Source organism: Colias eurytheme, chromosome 18 (genome assembly GCF_061535395.1).
Source record: "Colias eurytheme isolate Ceu_HAF_F1 chromosome 18, ilColEury1 Martin Lab GWU primary, whole genome shotgun sequence".
Lineage (NCBI taxonomy): Eukaryota > Metazoa > Arthropoda > Insecta > Lepidoptera > Pieridae > Colias > Colias eurytheme.
In genome coordinates this window covers 1,759,434-1,786,230 of record NC_142997.1, presented here as the reverse complement: position 1 = coordinate 1,786,230, position 26,797 = coordinate 1,759,434, and positions in this window count along the sequence as shown.

Sequence of the window (26,797 nt, the reverse complement as noted above, 5' to 3'; positions counted from 1 at the left end):
TTGAAAAATTGAATCCACAATTTTCAAAGAAAATACCGATTGGAAGACGTTTAGGGGAATAAAGAAACAAAATTCGTGAATTTGTTATTCAAATAAGATCGAGGAGTTGAGAATGGAGCCTCAAGGCGTTGGCTCTCTCCATATTATTCTATATCTCTATTTACATTATTAGGGAAATGAGATCTTTTATATTTTTCAATACCTGGAACAATATTTGTAATAGTTTTGTTATTTGTGGATTTGTGAAGACGCGTACAATTATTTTATAAATTACTAAATACATCGCAAGAACTAAAATATTTAAAATGCTCATAAAATTGCTCTTTTTTTTTTCTTTTTACATAGAAGCAAAAATCTGTACGTATTTGATTATACTGTATAAAAATGGTTAGAAATATGTTAATTATCTTTCAATACTTTAGTTCTCTCAAATTACTAAAGTACCGTATACCCTCGTGGAGTCGGAGTCAGGCAGATACATTTCACCCTTCTTTCACAGATCAATTTTCTTGCCAAGGAGGTAATTAGCTTTCTAGCGAAGGTTACGGTATATTAAATAATATTTCATTTAACGGGTAATCTTGATTGAGCCAACTCTGCAGGAGATATAACAAACTAGATTTCCGCCTGCGGCTTCGCCCGCGTTTGCAAAGGAAAACCCGCATAGTTCCCGTTCCCGTGGGATTTCCGGGATAAAAACTATCCTATGTGTTAATCCAAGTTACCCTCTATATGTGTGCTAAATTTCATTGTAATCGGTTCAGTAGTTTTTACGTGAAAGAGTAACAAACATCCATACATCCATACATCCATACATCCTTACAAACTTTCGCCTTTATAATATGTATATATATTAGAATATTAGAATATTAGATATTAGATAAGTATACGCGCAAATACAAGTGCCATATACAATTACTTTTACAACAGCGAAACCCTCTCAATACTAGACTTAAATCTTTGTATTAATTGAGGAGCGTGCCCCTCACGCGCACGTTTATAAACCAACTAAAAATAAGAGGACATCATTAGATTCCATTTTGGTCAAAACTCGTACCATCTATAGTCTATACGGTTAATAAGGTTGATAACCCACTCGTTACGACTATCGCACCATAACGCTCAAAAACCTTTTGGCATACGTTTTTATACGCGACGACATCTCGAGTCCGAGCCAGGGTTGCCAAGTGCAATATCATTATTTCATACAAGATTCGTTCGGAAACGCTGCAAGATGTTTATTGTTTGATCTTTATTCTTACGGAGATTGCTTTTGCGAATTTGGCAAACGACTGCGGACGTTGAGTGCTTATTTCGGAACTTTATTTTGTTGAAATTAAATTTTGATGCGATGCGAATTGTTCGGAGCTTGGAGTCTTGGAGGGTAAAAAGCCGGTCCTTTCATTATTTTAAAGTTATTGGTGCTTGAACGAGGTATTCATTGAAATACTGAAGATTGCTATCTTTTCTTTACTTTGGATTATATGTTCTTAAGCTTGTGATACATAAGATAAGATTGAGTTCAACCTTTCCTTTAGATAACCTAAACACCAGTTAGCGTGGTTGGAAGTTGTGCAATACATAAATTACTACCTATCGCATACAATAAGCCCCATGATAACTAAAATTTATTAACTAGTGTACGAACAAAACTTTAATTGTAAATATTTTGCGAGACTTGGAGATAAATCTAGAATCTACTGAATTTTATTAGTTTATTTTTAACTAGCTTTCTGCCCGCGGCTTCGCCCGCTTTGTCTAAAACCTAATAAATTATATACTAAAAGCTTCCTCTTGAATCACTCTATCTATTAAAAAAAAAACCGCATCAAAATCCGTTGTTTAGTTTTAAGGATTAAAGCATACAAAAGGACATAGGGACAGAGAAAGCGACTTTGTTTTATACTATATTGTAGTGATTCCAATTATTCCAATAATCACTACCCGCATTAACGAAAAGCAAATTAACTTGCAATAATAATTATGTTGAACTAATATTTTATCCCGGCTAACCTCATTTGCGGTCAATCGTCTAAACGAGGAGTGTCAAATATCTGTCGGGAACAGGCCTGCTTTGTTTGCGGCTGGTGCATAATAATGTCTATTTACAAAGGAATACTAGATGAGATTTCTTGACTTTTAGTTTAATGGTTAAACTGAGCAAGGAGAATGTCTACATATAAACAGTCTGATAACGTTATATCAGTTAGATTATAGTCGGTCAGTAGTGTTTTCGGCTAAAAGAAAAACTGAATACTTAAAAAAATACTTTAATGCATAAAACATTATTGGTAAGGTATTCATAAAAAGCCACTAGGTATGTTCTGATTACCTTATCGATAGATGTGACAGAAGATAAATTAAATTGACAAATAAGTTTGGAAAAAATCGTTAAAATTGGCATCAATCTAAATGTTATTATAATTGGTAATTCGATACTTACATGTTGTAACTAGCGGTAATTGTGTAGAACAGGTTTCATTCTAGACATTTATTATAACAGTTCTAATGTAAGTACAAGTTTCTGGAAATTTGCGGATTGTGTCAAGGTCTAAGTATATTGTGTGAGACTCTTGATTAAAAGACAGGTAAAAAATAGGAATAATTGAATGATTGATAAGTTATCTACGAAAATTTATTCAAAGCATAGCACTCTTAATCCATACTAATATTATAAATGCGAAAGTAACTCTGTCTGTCTGTTACTCAATCACGCCTAAACTACTGAACCAATTTTCATGAAATTTCGTATGGAGATATTTTGATCCCCGAGAAAGGACATAGGCTACTTTTTATCCCGGGAAAATGACACAATCCCCGAAATCCCACGGGAACGGGAACTATGCGGGTTTTTCTTTAACTGCGCGGCCGAAGCCGCGGGCGGAAACCTAGTAATCTATATGTGGCCATTTCATATGGAGCAAGTAATTGTGCAGGAGATAACGGTAACGGTGCATTTACATAAAACGAACATAGAACAAGAGCATTTTTCGCGGTTTTTTAGTGTAAACGAAAACTCGTATTTAGTGTTGTTCAGTATTAGAACATTGCATACAATCTTTTCGAACACACGAACTACAAAAGAATGCTCTACGCCTGTTTACACTAAAAGAATTTGACATAGTGGGGTTAGAATGAGCATTCGCTCGTCTGATGTAAATGCACCATAATATTATTATGATCATGTATAAAGATAGATGTGCAAATAGATGCTATTTAAGTCAAATCATCAAAATCGAGTCCATGGATAAACACCATGATAACGAAGAACAGATAAATGTCGCATATTTAATATCACTTATTCATGCATAATTTGTATTGCTATTTACAGTTTATTATAAATAACATATCACAGTCTCATAAAACGGACAAAATATTCTATGACCGCAGAAATTCGTATAGAAAATATTCTAATAAGGAAAATAGCGTATTCGATACCCGGAACAATTATCTGATAGTAGGTACTGTTGGTTATCACATTAATTTATTGTTTCCGTACGGCCGTGGTTATATGGTCGATATAAGTGCTTTTCCTGGATCTTTTATAGGGTTAATAATGTTAGATAAATTCATAAATTTATCTTGTTTAAATGTTAAAATGAGCATACTTCAATGGTGAAGTGTGATTAGTTCTGAAAATCTTTTATAAATCATAGCATTTTTGCGTTTTTTGTCCATCAATTTAGTGTAACAGTCCAAAATATCTCTTATATACATAGATAAGTATTAAATAATATAACGGGCTGTGTGCGTTCCTAAAATGATGTACTTATTTGTTTTACTATTTTTAAAATCTTACCTAATTTAATATGGCTTTCGTTTTAGTCTTTATAATTAATATAAATTATAAATTGAACTGCCATCTATTTATAAACATGTCATATTTAGTGTATGATTAGCTGTAAGGTACCAAGGGTACCTTGTACAAATAAATAAATAAATGTCGTATCGAATAATTAGTCAGTTTTAAATTTATTACGAGCGTGGGTAAAGCCTTTGTTACAGAAAATAATTAACTCTTTACCTAATATAGGTTAAAAATCCTTTGCTTTCTCACGTAAATTTCACAGCTTTTTATTAAAAATAACCTTAAAAAATAAGTTATTTTTGGCATGCTCGTTCCTTTTGATCTTACTATTTCGTCAGCGAATTCGCATACCGTTGGTTTGAAGCCAGATTCGAACGGATCGGAGATTTTAATCACACCCCGTTGCCAAGACAACCATCTTGGATGTTTTTGTTAAGATTTTGTATGGTTGCGATATAAAAATAAAGTTTTCGAGTATACAAATATATCGCTGTGCAAAAATTTGATAAATGTCTGTAATTTTTAGGTTTGTTTACGCAAATATGAGCGTTAAACAAAGACAGATAGGGTCTTGATTATGAGTCTAACGAGCCGTAATTTAACACTTGGATAAACTGCTATTGATGTTGTATTGATGTGTATTTTCATACACGGCATAATATAATATCTAACAGATAACCTAAACAGAACATAATATCCAGAAGCTATGAAACGATCCCTAAAGGAGGTGTCCAAAAAACAACCCAGAATCGACAGGAATAAAATATGTACCAATGGTTTGACAATTAAATATAATACATATAATGTAGCTAAAGCGGCAATCCAAATCGTTATAGTTTAGGAGCTAGGAGCATAATCAAATAACTAAGAAATCCGTTTCAAAAAATGAAAAATAAGTTTACGCCATATTGTAGCTTATAAGACGTTGTAATAATGTTGTATCACTTGTTTTATACATAATAATTATCATCAACACATTTTAGAAGCAACAAAAAAACAACAACAAATCAACTAGGACGAGCCAAACAAAACACCGTAGAGTTTCATTGGTTTCATTCAATTAGAATGCAACATAACCCCGCGACCTCTAGGGGTAGCAAATATTCTATGCAGGTTTCCATAAAAGAGCTTTTTTATGGGAGACCGGACCGGGTCACTAGCAGTTAATTAATAAGGATTTCACATGGAACCTTTCTAGTGGACATGGGGTCTGTTGCAGATTCTTTGTCCTTTAAGGAATATAATGTGGGGTATTTTCTTTAAAGTATTTTTGGGGAGCAGTAATCGTCCAATCCGAAACTAAGATCGAACAAAATATGTTTGACAGGTATGTAAGATAAGAAAATACCGAATTTTGTAAAATGGGAAATTTCATGCTTTTTTTAAGTAAATACTTGTTTAAGTAAACTTTAATACATAAGTTTAAACTTATTCTTATAAGCCAAATAATATACCAAAACAATAGTTATAAGAAATGGCTCGATCGATATTTACATCATTGCACATACAGCTTCTAATAACTCGTGTAACTTTTTATTAATTTATTGAAATATAAATTAAATTATACCAAATTACGGACGAAGCCACGGGCGTAAATAAGTTTTCTAATAAATCGATGATAACCGAACCTTGATTTCAGTAAACTAACTTCGTAACTTCTTCACCGCTTTGAGTATCGAGAAATTAATACCGCTTTATTACAAAGTGCTCGTTCAATGTTAATAAAGTAATTGGCGGAAATTTATTAAAATTTAAGCCCTTGTAACAATATCTCTTGTTAATTTTCGTTTTATAAGTCTTTAATTATAATTTTTTTATTATATTCCTTGAAGTACGAGGATGGTTCTTATGTAGAGAAAACGTAAATATGTACCACGGGCGAAGCCGGGGCGGACCGATAGTTATAAATATAATTAAATATGAAATATGAAAGTGATAATAATAAAAAACTACCGCACTAAATACGAGTATAATAGATAGTTTCATAACTTCTGAAAATATTCTGTTTAGCTTTTATGTCAGTTAACAAATACCTACTTAATATTGTATGAAAACTTTTTTAATAGGCGATCAGTGACATCAGCAAACTGGAATTAAGGTCTAGTTTCTGTTTCAGCCTATTAGAAAAGAAGTATTATTAGATTTGGCATTTTTCAGTGAGTATGTAATGATAGGATATAATATATAATATAGGATTGAATGTTATTTAACATATTATAATTCGTGATTTTATAGTAGTCATAGAAACCTCAACAAATTTGTATTTAAGTACGAACGTATGTTCGGTATAACATATATGTTCACGAACACTGACCAAGTTTTAGTCACGGCCAAAAATTATTATAAGAAATAAAACGCCTTGAGACACTACCCAAAAAACTTCCACAGTAGTCAACCATGAATAAAGCAAGACATTCAATCGTGGGTCATGCGATAAATCTCATAACTTATTTACCCCGCCCTCTGCTGTAGCTTGTCAAAATTAACGCATAAATCTTCCTCCCGCCATTTTTCTGGGGAGTCAAATCGAGTTACGAATTAAAGGTCGGCTTTGATGCGTCCCAGAAAGTTTTTCTTTGTTTAAAAATTATTCTTGCTGCGTAATTGGGATTTTGTTTTCGTGAACTTGACTTCGACTTGAAGTCTAGTCATTTCGGTAGTCTAATTATTGACCTTTGATAAAGTTATGTATAAACAAAAAAAGTGTAAAAAAGAAAACTGACTCAGATTTTTTAAACATTAAAATTAGGTTAATAATAAACGTATTTTAATCATTATTCTTTAGTCAGTATATAAAATGAATTCATGGAATAAGAGAAACAAAATAGATCTGTAATTCTAGGAATGTATTTATCCGTCTATAGTACCTTAAAAGTTAAAATCACATTTGGAATAGCTCAAAGTTTTTCCAGGCCATATCAACGAGACCTGTTTATTCATATTAAACCGCAAATGAATATAACATTTTCCTATCGTAAAAATAATAACATTAACCATCTCAACTCCTCCACTGGGCTTTTCTCAACAGGAAATGAAAGCCAAGACTTGAGAATTTAATTTTCTTAGAGAAACTTTAAATAACTGCGGAACTAATCTGAGGTAGACGTGGTTTTATTATTTTTATATTATGCTTCTTTTGTTGTTTCCAGTATGTGTTGTGTTTTTTATCTGAGAGTGTAAAAAGGCACGCGTTTATCTTATGATGGGAAAAAATGCAAAAAGCATGTTTTCCCTGTATTTATCGTCTGCCGCTTGATCAAAACGCCCCCAGGGTATGCAGAGTTTTGGCAGTATTTTCACCGAAAATTAAATTGAAGTGAGAATATGGTGTCAAATTTGATAAATAATGTATAATGGAGACTTGAAAACAATCTAAGGATCTTTCTTTAATATTAAAATTTCTTGTTTACTTCATGGCAATTGGTAAGCGTAGAGTAATGCATTTCTGATAGTACTACCCGTCTTTAAGCTCAATCAAATCCATGTTCTCTCGAGCATGGATTAGTTTTAATTACGTCGCTAAAATCCGTTTTCAAGATTTTACTATTAACATATTATGCACTAGCGGTCCGCCCCGGCTTCGCCCGTGGTTCATATTTACGTTTTCTCTACATAAGAACCATCCTCGTACTTCAAGGAAAGAATTATATAGGAATAGAAAAGAATTATCGAAATCGGTTCAGCCGTTCACACGTGATGCCGTGACAACGCGAAACGTGTGCAGACCCGCCGCCTTTTTATAGCTCCCGCCGCGAAGCGCGTCGAACGCGGCAACTGATACACAAAAATAATCCTTATGGCATGATTCTGTATTCACGCGCGATGACTTATAGCGTATTTCATGTATAACTTTGGTGTTTCTACACCGATTTACACGATTCTTTTACTATAACCTGCCCAGGAGTATGAAGAATAATTGTGCCAAATTTGGTTAAAATCCGTCGTGTAGTTTTTGTTTCTATAACGAATATACAGACAGACAGACAGACAGACAGACAGACAGACAGACAGACAAAAATTTTACTGATTGCATTTTTGGCATCAGTAGCGATCCCTTATCACCCCTTCATAGTTTTTTTTTAAATATATTTCATGTACAGAATTGGCCCCTCTACAGATTTATTATAAGTAAGTATAGATAATATGATGAATCATGAACCAATTACGATTTACTTAACTTCCGAACATAAGGTATACCTACTTCAATTTAACATTAAGGGATTGCATTCCTGGTATCCATTTACTTATTCCATACTTCATTGGATAGCCGATCGGAACTTGAGAATCGAGCTGCAGTGAGCAGTCAGTGCTGTCACAATAAACAGCATGAGTGCCCCGCGCGCCGCTCAATTTCCTGCCTCGCCTAACAACTTGCGGTCTTCCTTTGTTGGACACAAGTTATGGGAGAGCGTGGTTAATTAATTATGTTTATATAATTATACTCCTATATTATATTCATTTTCATTTTTATTTTATTGATTCGCACATTACAATAATGTTATCATGAACGGGTCCTTAAACGAAATTCTTGATGTTGCATATTCTTTTCATCATTTACCTAGTCACCTAGTCATCAGTTAAAGAAACAACGTGCATAAAATGAAAATGGATGGTGCGAATTTATCTATAGTGTGATTTTTATATAGTTTAGTATAGTACAACTTTAGACAAGACAACAAGATTACTTTAGCATTTTCTAGATATAAAATTCAAGGCATTATATATAATGCATAAATAATTAATACCTAGTATTGAATAACTCGCTCTTCCTACCTATAATATTATGTCAGTGTGACCTGCATCAGTGGGCTTCTTCGAATCATGAATAATTTCCATACTGCCAGCAAATCATATAGAAGTCAATATTAGGTGTACAAATTTCAGAGAAGTCATGCTTCATATTATAACGTGTGTTCAAAGTGTACCTTATCGATACAAACTAATATATCATTAGATTTTTAGTCACTGTTGAACACTGATCTCTTAAAGGAAATCGTAATGCCGTCCTAAAAATGAATACTTTATAAGATTTTTAGTCGCTATTGAACACTGACGTCTGAAATCTTGCCTTAAAGACGCTTGCAATTAACCCAACTGCATGGAACTTCCAAAACTCTTCAATCCATCAATTGCAACACATTAGGCCATTTGCAGAGCACTGCACCGCAATTTAACCCATTCAATTCGGTCACCCTTACACTTATGTTGCGTTTGCTCTGTACACTAATGCATCGTAAGCTATGGAAATGTTTGGGATGTTTTAAAACGCTTAGCACTCGTTTGTAAACAAATTGTTGGATTTTCTGGAACGTTCTGGAAGTTTTGCTTGGAATAGCAGGCTTAGTTATTTAACTATGTATATATAACGTTATGGTAAAGTATTACAATTAGACTGCTTAATTAAACATTCCACACATTCTTTGATGTTCAATCAATGTAATTGTAAATTGACAGGATTTTTCTTGTGATTGAGTTTATTTTTTTTATTTCCAAGCGATTGCTTATGGTCTGCTTACTTTCGACAGAATTATTAAGATTATTTATTCTTATAAGTAGATAATAATTACGACGTTTGTTACATACAGAGAGCATCAAACTTGGAAGAATGAGGACATAAAGTATTTGATACTACATCATAAAGTTTTGCACAACAAATACAACTGAAACTTTAAATCGAATAATAATCTTACAACGCACAAAATAACATAAAGCGAAACGATTACAAATAACTCAAACGCACACCCCTACCAACTAGCTCTATATATGTATACCGCAACGCACACACGCAAACATCTTCAGGCTACCGCATTGTGATTCAGGGTTGGCCCCTAAATATGAAATGTGTATTTTGCCTAGTAAATAAGTCATCAAGCACGGCATTGAGGCAGGCGCTAGTGTCGCATTTGCCACGTAACACAATTTGCGTGAGATACGCTCGTACTCAAATATTCAGGGGCCGGCATGTGTTGTGGAAACACACGGGTGAATGTGTGAAATAAAACGTTACGGTTTTTTGGAACATCTAAAAATTATGCTTATTGTTACGTTTTACATAATTATGATTTGTTTTTATATAAAGGACAGTATGGTACAATATCAATTTAAATTTTGTAATCGTGTGTAATCTGAATATTTCTTATACTATATCGAATTTACATACTTATCAGTCTTATAAGCCTTCAGTCTAATAAGTTCATAATATGATTCTGGAAAACTGTAGAGCAGTGAACAAATATTTAGTTCGCCGTACCATGTTGGTCTTTACGATAAAGTTTATCTTTATTATGAAATACAACAAGTATGAACTTGTTTCGTACATTAGCGTGGATACTCATTACAGACTATATTCAAATGAACGTTATTAGGTTATTAACCTACATACACACCTTAAATAAGATTCAATGTGAACTTTATATAAAGACAACCGTTTCTGTTTAAAATCATACTATTGTTAGTAAAAAGTGAAGTATTTCTGAAGTCACGTTATTAAAACTTCACGAACGTTAACCCAACCTTTTCCCGTATGTTTAGTTCATAGCAAATTTCACTAGTTATTTACTACTAGCCAAGTAGAGATATGCAGATTACAAGCCAACGTCGCATTACCTTGAAATATTCTCAAGACACCCATTAATATGTAATTAAAGGGGTCCGTCTTGACCTTACTCTGTGCTACTTATTTATTCATAAACGTAGCGTGTAGTTAGTGTAAGGGTATGTAAAAACATGTGAACTAATAATTAGCTTAAAGACTTATGTTGAATAGGTAGTAATTGTTTCAAAATTTGATGAAATTGAACCTTAAAATCCAAACTTCTAACCTAACTTTACAAAATTTATGACTATATAATTTGAGGTGCTTTCAACATAAAATAAAAACATATAAGTAAGTAGTCTACTAGAAATTAAAGACTTTTTGATTCATAAAATCTTATATATAAAAATGAATCGCAAAATGTGTTGGTAAGCGCATAACTCGAGAACGGCTGAACCGATTTCGATAATTCTTTTTTTATTATATTCCTTGAAGTACGAGGATGGTTTTTACGTAGAGAAAACGTAAATATGTACCACGGGCGAAGCCGGGGCTGACCGCTAGTTATTACATAAAAATAACACTTGTTTATTGTAATCTACTAGATGCCTATAAAATTAAATACTAATGTTTACCTCTTAATTATCATAGAAATAATCTAATCAACAAGTATTCTGTACGGTAATTATTTGGAAAGAAAATTTCCAACATGGCAATCCAGTTCAGTATTTCGTCCTTAATCGTCAATAAACAATCACACAAATAAATGTATTTAATAGACATTAAGAGAACTTTTATCTTATATAAAGTACATAAGTTTGCAAAACAAAGTTAAAAATTTGCATAGGAAAACGTAAGTTCTGTAATAGAGAATGAACCCTTATTTGCCAGGTTTCATACACAACTTTTTGCTATTCCGAGCCCGTACGGAAACATAATTATCATCAGTTTGTTTGTTAAATAAAAAGGACGTTCTAGATTTTTCTTTTCCTTTCTCGACGCTTGTTCATTGTTATATCTAAATAAGTAATAACATTATGCTTTTATGAGTATTTATGGTGCATTAAATTTTAATATTGACAAAGTATCATATAAAGAACATCAGAATTATTATAGTAATTCTATAAATAAATAAAATAAATAAATAAAAACATTTATTTATCTCTCTCACAAGGGTTAAAAACTTTACAAAGAATGAATAATATATATTAGGCAACCTTATGAGAGCTGGTGCTCTATAATAATAGTGACGAAATTTTACGTATATTCATTGTCATATTCATATTAATTAAAAGTAAATTAATAACTACCGAACAAAGGCATTAAATGAAGCATCCCAGATGAAATTAATCATAAAATATTTTCATTAGTCTCAATATTTTTGTGCTTTTGCAAAATATTCGAAATGGGCTGAAGTTAATAATGGTTTTATATTGAAAATTTTATGTTATTATTATGTGTTTCATATATTATTATCTGTGTGATAAAGTGCACCTGGCTTGAATTCTATATTACCAATATATTACATAACAATTCGTAAGTGATATATAAAAGGTTAATTGAATTTATTTATTTATTTATTTACACATAGAACTAACTATCATTACAGGTTAACCTAATTCGACAGAGTTCTTTTATAAATTACGAAAAACAAACATATCTCATAAAAATATAAAAATAAACACGTTGTAACGCAATAATAGCCTATTAAGCCTCAATAATTCATAAACTTAACATTTTTGCTGATAGCATAATATATTTAGTAGTACCTTTGAAAATATTTCCTTCATTAGTTTAATAATATTTTACAGCCTTTATTACTTCGTAATTCCGAAATAAAGTTTTCAAACTAAACAAAGACAAGATTGTCTGTATTTAAAAAAAAACCTTAGTGAATGCTTGTGGGCTTGTGGCATAAACGTTTTGAGTTTTGTCCTATATTGTACGTGTACATGTGAACGTATATTATGTTACGTGTTATACGTTTTAAAAACTACAATAGAAGCAACTTCGTGGGTAAAGTCAGGATGAGCATTTACTTAATAGTGTTTAAGCTAACAAGTAATAGGTGTATAATAATACGGATAAGAATAATTTGTAAACAATTTAAACACAAATGATTAGATGTATTAATTATCCACCTACTTATTAATACAATCTATAATTATTACATGTAATACGATCGACGATAAATCCTATAATTAACGTCAATTAACTAAAATTAATTACGACTTATGATATTACGGAAATAACTACGCTATATCGAATACTCTGAACTATTTTGAATTTATGCTGTCCTGGTATTCGGCAATGAGCGACTAATGCGTATCGATACATAATATTTACTTGAAGATGTATTTTGTAATATCGATATCCATTATAGACTATAATAAACAACTAATAAATCAAATGTAACTAATTTCAATATATTTATGTCTTAGATTTGTGTTTAGTAGATAAAAGTGTGCTCATAGTTATATATTTATACATTTGAAACATTAATTGCATTTTGTAAAAATATCATAAGTGAAATTGTATTTTAAATGTACACTATATTGTAAATATTAAGGAAGTGTTGGCTAAACCATTAGAAGATAACAAAAGTAATATAAATCTCCAATAAGTTTTAAATCCAATCCATAAAAAATTCCGAAAATCACCTAAAATCGACTTTGTTTTTATAGACTATAGGCGTATGTTGAAAAATGTATGGGTCATTTGAACCACCAGGTGACCTATCTAGAACGATATAAGACCATAAAATAATAAGATTCGGCACTATACCGTCACTTGTAAGCTGTCCACCTGAGTGCAGATGAGAATTCGAAAGTACAGGTAGAGATTTTTCCCCTTGTCTCCATTATTTTTGTACGGCATTGCGGAATTTAAAAGCAGTATTGAAATAGTATGACACAGATGCCGTAAATAAATTTTTCAACATGGGCCTGTAGTCTATTAGTATCCATTTCTGATTTTAAGCAGACGTTTCCGGATCGAGTGGTAGATAGTTACGCATCCACCCCAACCCTCTGTATTAGGTTGAGCAATAGCCTTCCGCTGGCCTCAGCAAGACCACCGGAGAGTTCTTGCAATTTAGCATAAGCGTTGCAGTTATTGAAAAACATTTATTTCGCAATAAGGTATCGATTGTATCATTGCGTGTAATTCTGGCATTAACATTTGTGACTCCAAATCGTCCACTTGTTATAGTTAATAATTAAATAAGTTTAATTTTAATTTTATTTTATTTTTTTTAAAAAAGTCAAATCGCTCCCGCAAAGTTTAACTGGCGCAGCCGGTAGGATAGCCATATAAGGTCTGCATGTCTAGAGGTCTTCAAAATTAGCCCTAGAACATTGCTATAAAGGCCGTGCTATCCTAAAAGAACCGAAAAATAAATTTGTTAAACGACCACGACGAGGAATAATGGGATCGACGATCGGTTGGTGAGTAAAACTTTTTGCCATCCTTTCTGATATATTCCCATATCCTTTTCACGAGAGTGTAATTTTGACTTTTAACTATTTTTAACTGTTATTTTGGGATTGAACGTCTCGCATTATAACGGATCTGGTTTTAATATGAAATTCTATTAAATCAGTAATTAGTTATAACTTATACATAAGAAATATCGTATTAAATTCTAAGAATTGTCTTGCATAAAACTCTGCACAGACTAATTAACTATAGAGTGTAACTTAATTCAAAGTTTTAAATTAGAAAATTAAATGATTTTTGCATAAATAAATATTAATATTAATTGATTTAATTGATCTCAAAATCGATCGTAATTCAATTAATGATTTTTATATTTTATATGTGATTTTATAACTTATTTCAAGTTTTAATTTTTATAGTACATAATTGATAACATATATTTTTTTTATTGTGCTATATTTTAATAATTTTTATTATATTGCGTTTTAAATTGATTTCTGTGTGTGTGTGATTTTTATAATTCGAAATTATTGTAATTGGTTAAAGACTTCAGAACTTTAATTACTCTGTACTTATTTAACATGGAAAGCGTAAACGTAATAACAATTCCGAGTGATATGTTAAAGCTTATTCCTCTTTTTGGTGGAGACAAAAGAATTTTGAATTTATTCTTTCGAAAATGCGAATATATAATTAATAAATTTAGAGGGCATGAAGAGCAGAATATTTACGTTTTACATGCTATAACCAGTAGATTAATAGGCGATGCCGCCGCGTTATTATCCGAGCGCGAAGATATTAATACTTGGCCCGCGCTAAAAGAATTACTGGAACAACATTTTGGCGATCCGCGAACTGAGGATTGCATAAAAATCTCTCTCGAGTCCTGTAAAATAAAATCCGGGGAAAGTTATCTTGAATTTTGTAATAGGATACAGAATATTAGATCGTTACTAATATCGAAGGTTAATTTATCGGTAGATACGGAAATTAAACGCGCGAAAATTGCGATTTATAATCATACAGCCCTGAACGTTTTCTTGTATAATTTGCCCGAAAGCATGGTGCGAATTGTTAGACTAAAATCGCCTAATACATTAGAACAGGCTCTAGAAATTGTGTTAGAAGAAGTTAATTTTCACGAACAATATCAGTCGCGCAATCGTACCCATAATAATACAACGGTGCCCCAATTTTTACAAAATCCTCAACAAAGATTTAATTTTGGGACACCAAATGTACCTCAAAAATTTGGTTTTAAATTCACACCCCAACAACCGTTTAATAAAAATCCACAATTTGATTATAAGCCACCGTTTAATAAAAACCCACATTTCGGGTATAGGCCTTCATTCAATCAAAATCCACAATTTGGTTATAGACCAACATTAAATCAAAATCCACAATTTGGTTATAGGCCAACATTTAATCAAAACCCACAATTTGGTTATAGGCCTCCTGAAACTTTTGGTATGACGCCACAGAATTTCGGTCAAAGACCTCCTCAAAATAACCGCTTTGAGTCTACTGACGTTTCCATGAGGACGGCACCCCCTCGACCACAAAATATAACTCAGCCAGGTTTTAGAGTGAATGAAACCGACTTACATAATGATAATTATTACTATGGCTATAATCCTTACGACTATACGAATTATTATGGCTGTAATCCTTACAATACGAATTACGAATATGACGCGAATGAGATTTATACACCCACTGACGATACTCAAGACGATAATGTGCTTCCGTCTGATGAAGAAAATTTTCAAACGAAAGCCTCTACAAAGAAAAAATCATAGAATCAAATTGCGATCCAAATCTGAAATTTCTACACATTTATATTCCTGAAACTAATTCCAAATTTATGATTAATACTGGGAAGCAAAATTTTAACGCGGACGCTTTATCTAGAATTAGAGTTAACGCTACGCATTCCGATAATGAAAACGAATCCATGGTTGTTAATATAGGCGATAGAGACAATAGGCCAAGAACGCGTAACGACTCTAGTACAATTTCTATACCAGAACGCGATTCTAGTGAAACGATATCTATTCCCGACTCTGAAACTATATCGGCGCTAAGTTCTCCTAGAACATGTGACTACCCAGTCAGGTCACCATCTGTAACGTCAAAATCGGATACAGTTCATTCAGCTAATATAGTAGAATCGTCCGGTATAGGTACCTATATTACATGAAGCAATAGATACGAAACCAAATCAAATTTTAGTATATACATGGTTTAAGAACGAAATGCAAGTTCACGACCTTTCACGTGAAAAGCAAAAAGTAAAGGATAGGAGAGGTGGTGAAGATCAAATCAGTCTCCCTTCAGGAAAAATTATATTTGCGAAAGACGTTAATAAGCGAAAAGGCAAAGATAAGCCGCGATTCCATAAAGCTAAGGTTATAGGTCAAGGTTCAAGGAACGTTATACCGATAGAGATTGGTAAAAGGAAGACTATGGTCCCTATTAAAAATGTAAAACGCCTTCCGCGTTGTGGTGTTGGCTGATAGTGATGAGGTCCGCGCTGGCCCTTCAACTACAACCTCTTCAACATAACCCGGGAATTTATCCTGTGAAAGAAGGGCAAGCATATCTCCAAACAGACTATTGGACTATAATTAAGGTTTTAAATTTAGATAAGATTAAGGATGACTTAAATTTTATTATTAGCAAATACAGTGAATTCGATAGTTTAATTAATAAGAATATTTCATACTTACACGATTTTCAAGTGGCAAAATATCACGCTGAATATATTCGCGACATAACGGTTCAGAAATACGAACAGTTAGTTCCACACAAACGCGTCAAAAGAGGTATCCTCAACCCTCTGGGTTCCTTAATTAAAATTATAACGGGAAATTTAGACTATAGTGACGCAATTAGATACGATAAACTTACAGCTAAACTTGAAAACGATCAGACTATCATTAGAAATAAAATTACCTTAATATCTAAAAATCTAAAATGCTCGATAGTTTTATCAATTCTACTGAAGTCTTAAATCAAAATTCTAATATATTAGATAAGCGTTTAAAAATTGTAGAATCTATGATTAAGGAATTAGCATCTAAAGATAATCATTGGGTTTATACTACTTATGTTGTAAGCCTTTTAAATTTATTTGTTAGTAATTTTCGTTCTATTTTTATAAAATTAGGAGAAATAGAGACTGCTCTAGCATTTAGTAAAGTATCCATATTACATCAAAGTATTATTAATTCTACTGAGCTGTTGCAACATTTAATTCTTATATCTCAAACTGAAAATTTAGTGTTTAAAGCGAGTGAGGCAAATTTAGTAAAACTAGAAGAAACTATTAATGTTAAATCGTATATTAAACAAAACCAGATTACGTTCATAATGGAGGTTCCAATTACAGATAATTATACTTATAACTATTACAAATTATACTCTATACCTATGTACCGTGAATCCGATAGTAATACCGTTTCCATTTTTCCTAAATATCCTTACCTGTTGGCAAAGGGGATGAAATACTTACCGGTCGTAAAACCGTGCCGATCGCTCGCTGCTGGAGAACAATTTCTATGCGATGAACAAAATCAAACGCCATATCCTGTGACTACTTGCATAGAACAACTGCTTAAATTTGAAGGAAACCCAATGCACTGCGAACAACAGCTAATCAATATAGAGAATGTGAGAATTCAAAGAATCACACCTATAAGTTGGACACTTTTCTCAAAATACAGAAATACTCTGACTCAAATTTGCAATGGTGATGTCAGCAAATATCCTGTCGTGGGCACATACATAATGACCATCGACGAACCATGTAGCATCGAGATCCAGAATATAACGATTCGCCCTCACCAAGTAATCACTGAGAATGATCCTGTAGAACCAACAAAAATTATAGTTTTGCCGCAATTACCTGTGAATAGAACTCCAATATTATCCAGTACACGTGTACTCAATATGCGAGGCATCAACTTGGACGAAGTTAAATATATGTCAACGATATTAAAGCAATCAGTGTTCAGTGATAGTGAAATGGTTAACAGTGAAAGAAATTTTAGATTCAGTGCTACTTTAGGCTATACGTCTCTATTTTTAATCTTTGTACTTGTAATTCTATTTTTACTTTACTTACTTCGTTATAAGATATTAAATGTAACATGTCTGCGAAATCATCGGATAGTTATTAAAAATGAACAAACCGATAATTTCGCACTTAAGGAGGGAGGAGTTACGCATCCACCCCAACCCTCTGTATTAGGTTGAGCAATAGCCTTCCGCTGGCCTCAGCAAGACCACCGGAGAGTTCTTGCAATTTAGCATAAGCGTTGCAGTTATTGAAAAACATTTATTTCGCAATAAGGTATCGATTGTATCATTGCGTGTAATTCTGGCATTAACATTTGTGACTCCAAATCGTCCACTTGTTATAGTTAATAATTAAATAAGTTTAATTTTAATTTTATTTTATTTTTTTTAAAAAAGTCAAATCGCTCCCGCAAAGTTTAACTAGATATCTATACCACAAACAAATTAAATCAATAAAGATTATATTATTAACACTTCGATGCAAATCAATAAACAGGTACAAAACCACTTTGTTTACGTTTTTCTGTTTCCCAAAGTTTGTTCACTGAAAATTTCATTAGTACTTTAGAAAGACCTTCGAGAATGGCTCTCAATTATTCATAAAGTTTTCCACTTTGTTTGAACAAGTTTAGATTAGCCGCGAGTTAACCATACGTCGCTTCAAGGAATATATTTTTCAATTACAATCTACATAAAATATGATTTTGAATATATTGTACAATGTACGTAAGTATTTTTTCAATCATAAGCTTTTTTTAATGTTACTTTTAATAGTTAATTGACAAAGTAATGTACGTATAAGGTGAAAATTAAAGAAAATCTATATTAATTTTAAAGTTTAAAATTTGCTTGATCGCACTAATTTATTAACTAGGTACTGGCCCGATTTGATATTGTTTTAGTGTTAGATATTAAGGAGGAAGCCTATGGGCTATATATCATCACACTGAGACCAATAGGAGCTATGCGGGTAAATCCGGGAGACAGAGCTAGTAATTAATAAATAAGAGCGTCCTAAACTAACAAGGAAAAAACAAAAAAAAATAAGTTCCATTCTTTCTGGGAAAAGTTGATTTAAAATAAATAAATTCGTAAATATAATATATCATTTAATGTAGTTAATTAGGTATACCATTTAAATTATAAGTAAGGTTAAATTGAAGATTTAAAATAACTTTTTTAAATGATCCTTCTGTTTCATTTTCAAAGAAATTAAAATTTTATCTCCGTCTAAAAAACGAAATTTGTCTTCGTTTCAGTTTCAGATAAAGATAGTTTCTCTAATCAGATTTTCAAATCTAAAACTCGTCACCTGTCGCTACGTAACTTCTTAGATTTCTATATGACGTCACAGCTTCTAGAATCTTCAGCCACAGATAATATAATGCTATCTTCAGCTGTGTTTCAGCTTAGATTCCAAAGTTACATAATATGACACACTGTTGTTCTACGTAGCTTTTATTACATATCAAAATATGCAGTACAAAAAATTACACTACACCATAATAATACTAAAGAACAGTCTCGAGAAAAAAATTGGACGACCGTTTATTATATTGTCATAATATAAAATGCGTACTTGTTTATGTGCCCATTGAAAATATTAGCCCTATCAAAACACTTGAAAATTTAAATCAATACACAAATAGTTTTGGGAATGTAGTAATTATGTTAGCCTAAACAAATAATAAACTTCGTGTACCCAAATGAATAATTTACAACAGCAAACCTTTCCCTAAATAAACGTTCAGTTTTCCAATATTGAGAAATATTTAATAGTCAATCAATAACACTTGCGATAAATGTATAGGAGTTTGTTTGTTAGTTATTTAATCGTGTGAAGTTATATTTTGCCTTTAAACAAACATAATAATATAATCAATAGGTACAATATAGAATTGATTGCTTATTTTAATCATCATCAACATCAATATTTATGAGAGAACTAGCGGTCCGCCCCGGCTTCGCCCGTGGTACATATTTACGTTTTCTCTACATAAAAACCATCCTCGTACTTCAAGGAATATAATAAAAAAAGAATTATCGAAATCGGTTCAGCCGTTCTCGAGTTATGCGCTTACCAACACATTTTGCGATTCATTTTTATATATAAAGATAAGGATATATTACCTGACCTTATGCGGTAGTTAAGGATGCGTTGATAAAATGTCTAATGGCGGCTGTACACGGGTAGAGTAAACGGTAGAGTGAACTAGCATACTACTCTACCAGTTCCCAGTACTCTTCCTTTTTAGTAGAGTAACTGTCATACTGCCCGAGTGCTAGCTACTCTAATCTACTTAATTTTAGTTCTCTACTCTACCAATGGTGTCTACATTAGTATAGTAAGTACGATAGTTAGTACTCTACCGCTCTACTCTACCGTTTACTCTACCCGTGTACAGGTGCCATAATTCTTATATATAAAAATGAATCGCAAAATGTGTTGGTAAGCGCATAACTCGAGAACGGCTGAACCGATTTCGATAATTCTTTTTTTATTATATTCCTTGAAGTACGAGGATGGTTTTTATGTAGAGAAAACGTAAATATGTACCACGGGCGAAGCCGGGGCGGACCGCTAGTGTATAATATACTTCTATTTTTTGTTGATAATTATGAAGTTTTCCTATCTGTTGTACACCCTCACTAATTAAAATAATTATGGTACGGTCGTAAATGTTAAAAATATGTATGACGATTCGAAAGTGCTTCTAAAAGAAGTCTAATTGAATAAATAAATGTTTGAGTTTGACTTTGAGTTTAAAGCAATTGTTGGTGTGGTCTGCTCATACATATAGAAAAAAATAATTGAAATTTTAGACTCGTCTATGTCCGAACCAACAACTTTTTATTTAAGTCCGACGTTTTAACCACTGAGCTGTCTAGATATATATTAAATACAAATTCATAGATCCGTAATATCCATTTATATAATGAAGCCATTCTGTCAATGACAGGACGGTTGTGTCGAAGCATCTATCTAGAGTTCACGCTTCAATGACTTACTTACTGAATAAGAAACATAATGTGTGATTATACTGGCGAAGAAACTTAGATTAATTAGATTTTTGGGTGAACTTGATTTGGCAAAAGAGTCTGTTTAATAAAAAAAATAAAAATAAGCAATATTTATTGTAATAATATTTATTTATTGCAATCAATATAAGCTATAAGCTACTGAAGGCCCCATCAATTGGTTTTAAAGTTCCATCTTAGCCTCACTAAAGAGAAGAATATATTTTGAAAACTGTATTTTATATTTTTGAACTTGTTCCTGATTTATACCAGGAAATGGTATAAATCTTATTTAAACTAGATTTTTAAGGGACCTACTATTTTTTCAGGAGAAAAAGTAGATCTAATAACATGGAAAATACGCTGTGAATACACAATACCATACAATGAATTATTAAAATAATTAAACGTTTGCATACTCCATAGAACTTTTTAATCCTGGATTGGAAAATCTTCTTATATTTAAAATTCTCGTGTCACAATGTTAGTCTGCATACTCCTCCGAAACGGGTGGACCGATTCTCATGAAATTTTCTGTGCATATCGGGTAAGTCTGAGAATCGGCCAACATCTATTTTTCATATGTACCACGGGCGAAGCCGGGGCGGACCGCTAGTAAACTATAATATCTTAACTACAGGTAGCTAAACTATCACTATAAAAAAAAAAAAAAGGTAGCTAAACTATACCAAATCAAAACTTCAGAACTTCCAATACAACATGAAAAAGTTCCATAATTTAATTTGTAGTAAATTCAATAGAGTTATAAGTACAATGGAACGGGGGTCAAACGAGAATCAACTTATTTAATTTGGCACGGGACAAGCTGAGAAGTTTCAGTTACGGAATATTAAAAATTTTCGCTGCTTCATTATCGCTGACTTCGTTGGACTTAACAGAAGAGAAAAATGAGGTAAGTTACATTGGGATTGGTGTTTATTTATTTATATATTATTTTGTAGATAGTAAAAATTCAAACTGAGAAATATTGCAGATGGACATGACTGTTAATACCCAATGGACTGTTAATACCGTTGCATTACTGAGCTTAATATTTTGAAATACTTGCACATAACTTTGAAATACAATTTACGAATATGTATTTTCAAATTCATGCATTGAGCTTGTATTACCACTTTATTTCAAAATCATGGCTATTTAAACTTTATTACTCAACAATAATTTATTATCTACTCTTCTAAAAACGTTACCTATTAATAAAGAATAGTTCTTATAAGGAATTATATAAAAATGCCAAAAGAATTGGACTCGTAACATAAACGAAATATTGTCACTTACAACATTCCGCCTTGTAAGTCTCCCAGCTGTTAATTAAAGTCTTGGACCAATGAATTTTGTACGACAAAACTTTATTCGAATTGTATTTAGTGAGATAATTTCTGTTTTTCGGAAAATGATTTTTCTCCGTTGGGAATAACAAAAGTCAAAGACATTAAAGGAAGTTTTTCTTACGGAAAATTAATTGTCATGATGATAGAATATCCGGTTTCTCTACCTTTTTTAATGTCTATATTATGTAAAGAAAATTAAATTTTATTTGGGCTATGAAAAGTGTGTAATATAGCTTTCAAACTCAAACTCAAACATATATTTATTCAATTAGACTTCTTATAGAAGCACTTTTGAAAATTTTGTTAAAATACACGTACAAAGTGAATATATATTGAAGTTTTTACGAATCTATCGATTTGTGTTTGATATTTTCAGTACCTCTATAACCTAGAGATTCTAATCATTTCCATTTCAACCATTACCGGTAAAATTATGGTAAAAAATTTAACAAAACACAGAAACATGCTTCTATTTTACATCGATCTTCAGAGTGTGGTACTTTCTGCAGTGCGTGCTGGGCAATTCATGATTAAATTTTTAGGTTGCATGATGGTTGAATGCTACATAAAATATTTATTAATAATACTATTACTTATAATTATTATTGTCCAAAACAATGTAAGGTAATCTAGTACAAACTTATAATGTACAAATATTTTGCACAATAGGCGGCCTTATTGCCAGGCAACCTGGTAGAGATTGCTGTTTAGTGCAAATATCTTCTTCGGTGGTATACGGTAAAACTATATGTTATGACGATTCAAAAGTGCTTCTAGAAGACGTCTGAGCCTGTGTGTTTGTAATCTAACCTTGTGTAGAAGACAAGACACATATGTTAGTTACCATATGTCTATTAACACCTATACAGATGGTACTTCATAACAAGCTCATAGCCCATCAATTATACAACATTGAGATATATTAATATACAGTGAAAGCGCATTGCGCACCTGACTTAGGATTAGCTACGACACCCAATGCCTACTAATTTAGCTCGTTCAGTTCTATCTAATTCCACTAAATCACAAGTGACTAGACTGTATTTTGGATTATATGTATATTCTGATAGCGCGCGACTTTGTTCTTATGTTGTTTTTTCAGGTAAGTTTTTCTATTCCATAAAAAACTTGTATACTATTTCTCGCAATATCATCTATCGAATATAAATATGGACTATTTTGGAAACGAGCTGAAAAATACTATATAAAATTTAAAAAAGTTTAGGAAAACGGAAAATAATCAGTTTTCTTTTCACAATTTATTTTTCTCTTTAGGTCAACTTGAGTCTTTAAATACCATTTTGAGCGTATAGTACATGCTTTAATAGCAATAAATCATAAGTTAATAAGAAGAAAAAAAATATTGAGGCAAATCATCTTCTTTGTATGGCTTTTTATTTATTTATTTAGGTACCTTTTATTCTCTAGCTAATACCCAATAGCTAAAGATAAGTATCAATTTCTACATTGAACATTTTTGTGACTTTATTATTAAATTTAAATAAGTATGTAAATAACTCAATGAACACTTCTATCTTCATTTTGTATCTCCCACAATTGCTGGCATATTATTATAAACCCATGTAAACCAGTTACCAATAATTAATATACAAAGAGCCTAGTTATAATAAACAATTAGCCTGGCACAGCCGGGTATCGACATGTCCGGGTCAAGATGGCCGCCCGGATATCCGGCTATCCCGGGCATTGAGATTGCAAACAACTTGTTTACAATAATTCTGCTTTTTAAGGCTATTTCGAACTTTATCTGATGTGGAATGGATAGATGTATCGCTTTGTTGTTCTATATCTGATATTTTGTTTGAATAAAAGAATATTTTTTTATACGAAGCTACCTACCTATCTAATAATTTCGTCTGGAAGGAAGAAATAATCGACTTTATATTACTTAGCGATAATTGTTATTTAGTAAGCTTATCTTTTGAAAACTCTTGAATAAAATATAAGGTTTCATCCTTACGTTTAGGTATATTGATTTAATGGTTTCTTGGTATCGAGATGAAAAATAAAAGATAAAGGTGTATTAAATTATGTAATATTGAAATAGCTATAACTCTTGCAATAATTGTGAAAATATACACTTCTAGTTTAGCGTACCAGTTAAAAAAAAAACACGTGTGGCACGCGAGGACTGCCGGGGTTAAGCTATTGCATAGCATCGCATCGCTGTGCCGGTTGGAGTGGGAGGCGTTAGGTTTTCTCGTTACGGAATTTTTACATTCGGTCGCCGCGCTCAAAGCCCGCGATAGAAGCTATTCAATAGCTTAAAAAGAAACCACTTAAATTTCCAGTAACGTATTCCAAAAGCGATTAAGCAATAATTTAATTAAATAAAACCGGCCAAGTACAAACAAAATCCTTTGTTTTATTATCCTTACACAAAGCGTATAACAAATCACTAATATTTCAAACTGTCACAACTAATATTCACTAAGTACTACAATTCAAATTTTACTTAAAAACCCAGGTGCAAGGAAACAGCAATTACTTTACGAAGTGCTATCGGCTAAAAATCCCATACAATGGTACATTATTGTCAGCAGTATAATGGCTATAGCGTGTGAAAATGAACGACACGCCTACATACGTGAAAAATTGCCAGCCTCTTTGTCCTGCGCCTCTATGGGGATTTTATATTTCTGTTTTACGAGCGGCTTTTAGAGTTGTGTTGCATTTCGGGGATGGTGCTAGTAGACTTATGGATGATGATGTATGGTTCTGTGTACATCTGCGTAGAGGAAGAGATATTAGTACTGATTCTTACTGATATTATCGACGTGAAAATTTGTCAATATGAGTGGATGTTCTTCTTTTACACGAAGAAAGCTGAGCGTAGATCTTAAGTTGTTGCCTGTGTTGGCACATTAAGGCATCCTTTTACCTAGATACCGCGCAGCTACGAGTTCGTTCCGGCTCGTAGAGAAAATTCTGATTTAGTTTGTAGATTCATCTCATACCCAGTAACTTTTAAATTGAGTTGTTACTGCGGTCTAATAGAAACGTCGATATCTTAATATAACAACACAACCAAACATAATTAACCCTTTTAATGGTAGGCACCAACATGATCTATATTTATTTGTAAAACTCTTTATACCTACCTTGTCAGCATAATCTATAATATAAAAATGAATCGCAAAATGTGTTGGTAAGCGCATAACTCGAGAACGGGTGGACCGATTTCGATAATTCTTTTTTTATTATATTCCTTGAAGTACCAGGATGGTTCTTATGTAGAGAAAACATAAATATGTACCACGGGCGAAGCCGGGGCGGACCGCTAGTATAAACTATTTTTAGTATGTCCATTATTATCAAACACATTACGTTGTATTCCAAACATCTTCTACAAACGTAAAGACATGCCAAACCTTCATTCACAATATGAAGCTACAAATCCCACTAGAATTGAATCATTCCCACATATTGTTAGAATCAAACATCACGCACAATCAATGGATGACGTCATTCATGGACACAAACATGATGGCAAATCTATTATAACGAAATACCAATACATCACATATTCAAGTATTCTGAGGTCTGAGTTTAGGAGAATAATTTGATCTTTAGATATTTTGCAAGCTATTTTTGATAACGTTAGTAATTTCGTTGGGACTCCTGGTAAAGATTGCCTTTTCTAATTTTAAATTTATTGCCTGCTTTTTAGGTTCTTATTTTTAATTTAATAAAGGATTTTTATTTAATTTAATAATTTTGGGTACTTACTGAAATATTAACCTATAATATTATAGTGCTAGATATTCAGCAAAAATCTAATTTTCTGAAACATACATAATACATTATACTTTTTAGGCTTTATAAAAATAAGGTTAGACATTAATAAATGTAATTCTCTGAAGAATGTACTGGAATACATTTTAGTGTTATCAATAAATAACGAGTGTGTATCTAGCCTAGACACAAATAAAAGAAATATTACCTTTAAAAAGCCAGTTAACAATACAATCTACAAAATATGTACCATGTCTTACAAAGTTGTAGAGATCCATGGTATCAGCTAGTAAATTATACAAAAATATTTTGATATCATTTGCCTTTGCGCTCAATTTTGGTTACACCAAAATTTTCCTTTCCTCATTTAATTTATATAGTTTATTTTCTTTGTCTTTGACATAAGTATAAATACCTTTTATATATTTTTACGTAAATATTGTACCTATACTAAAATCAAAACGAAATAATAATGGAAAGAAAATGTACAATATTAGAAATATTGGTAATAATTAACTAAATCGGAAAAATAAAAGCTATAAAAATAAATAGTAAGTCCATGAAAAAATAATAAACATTTCTTCGAAAAATTAGGCAAAGTAGTGAAGGCATTGTACGCAAATATAAATTCTATACGAATATAATATAAACGACGACGAATAAATAATAAGGTTTTAGTATATAATTTATTATGTTTTTAGACAAAGCGAGTGAGGCCGCGGGCGGAAAGTTAGTTATTACTAAACTCAAACGAAAATATATATACCTATTCTAAATAAATAATGCTATGCAATACTAAGTTCATCT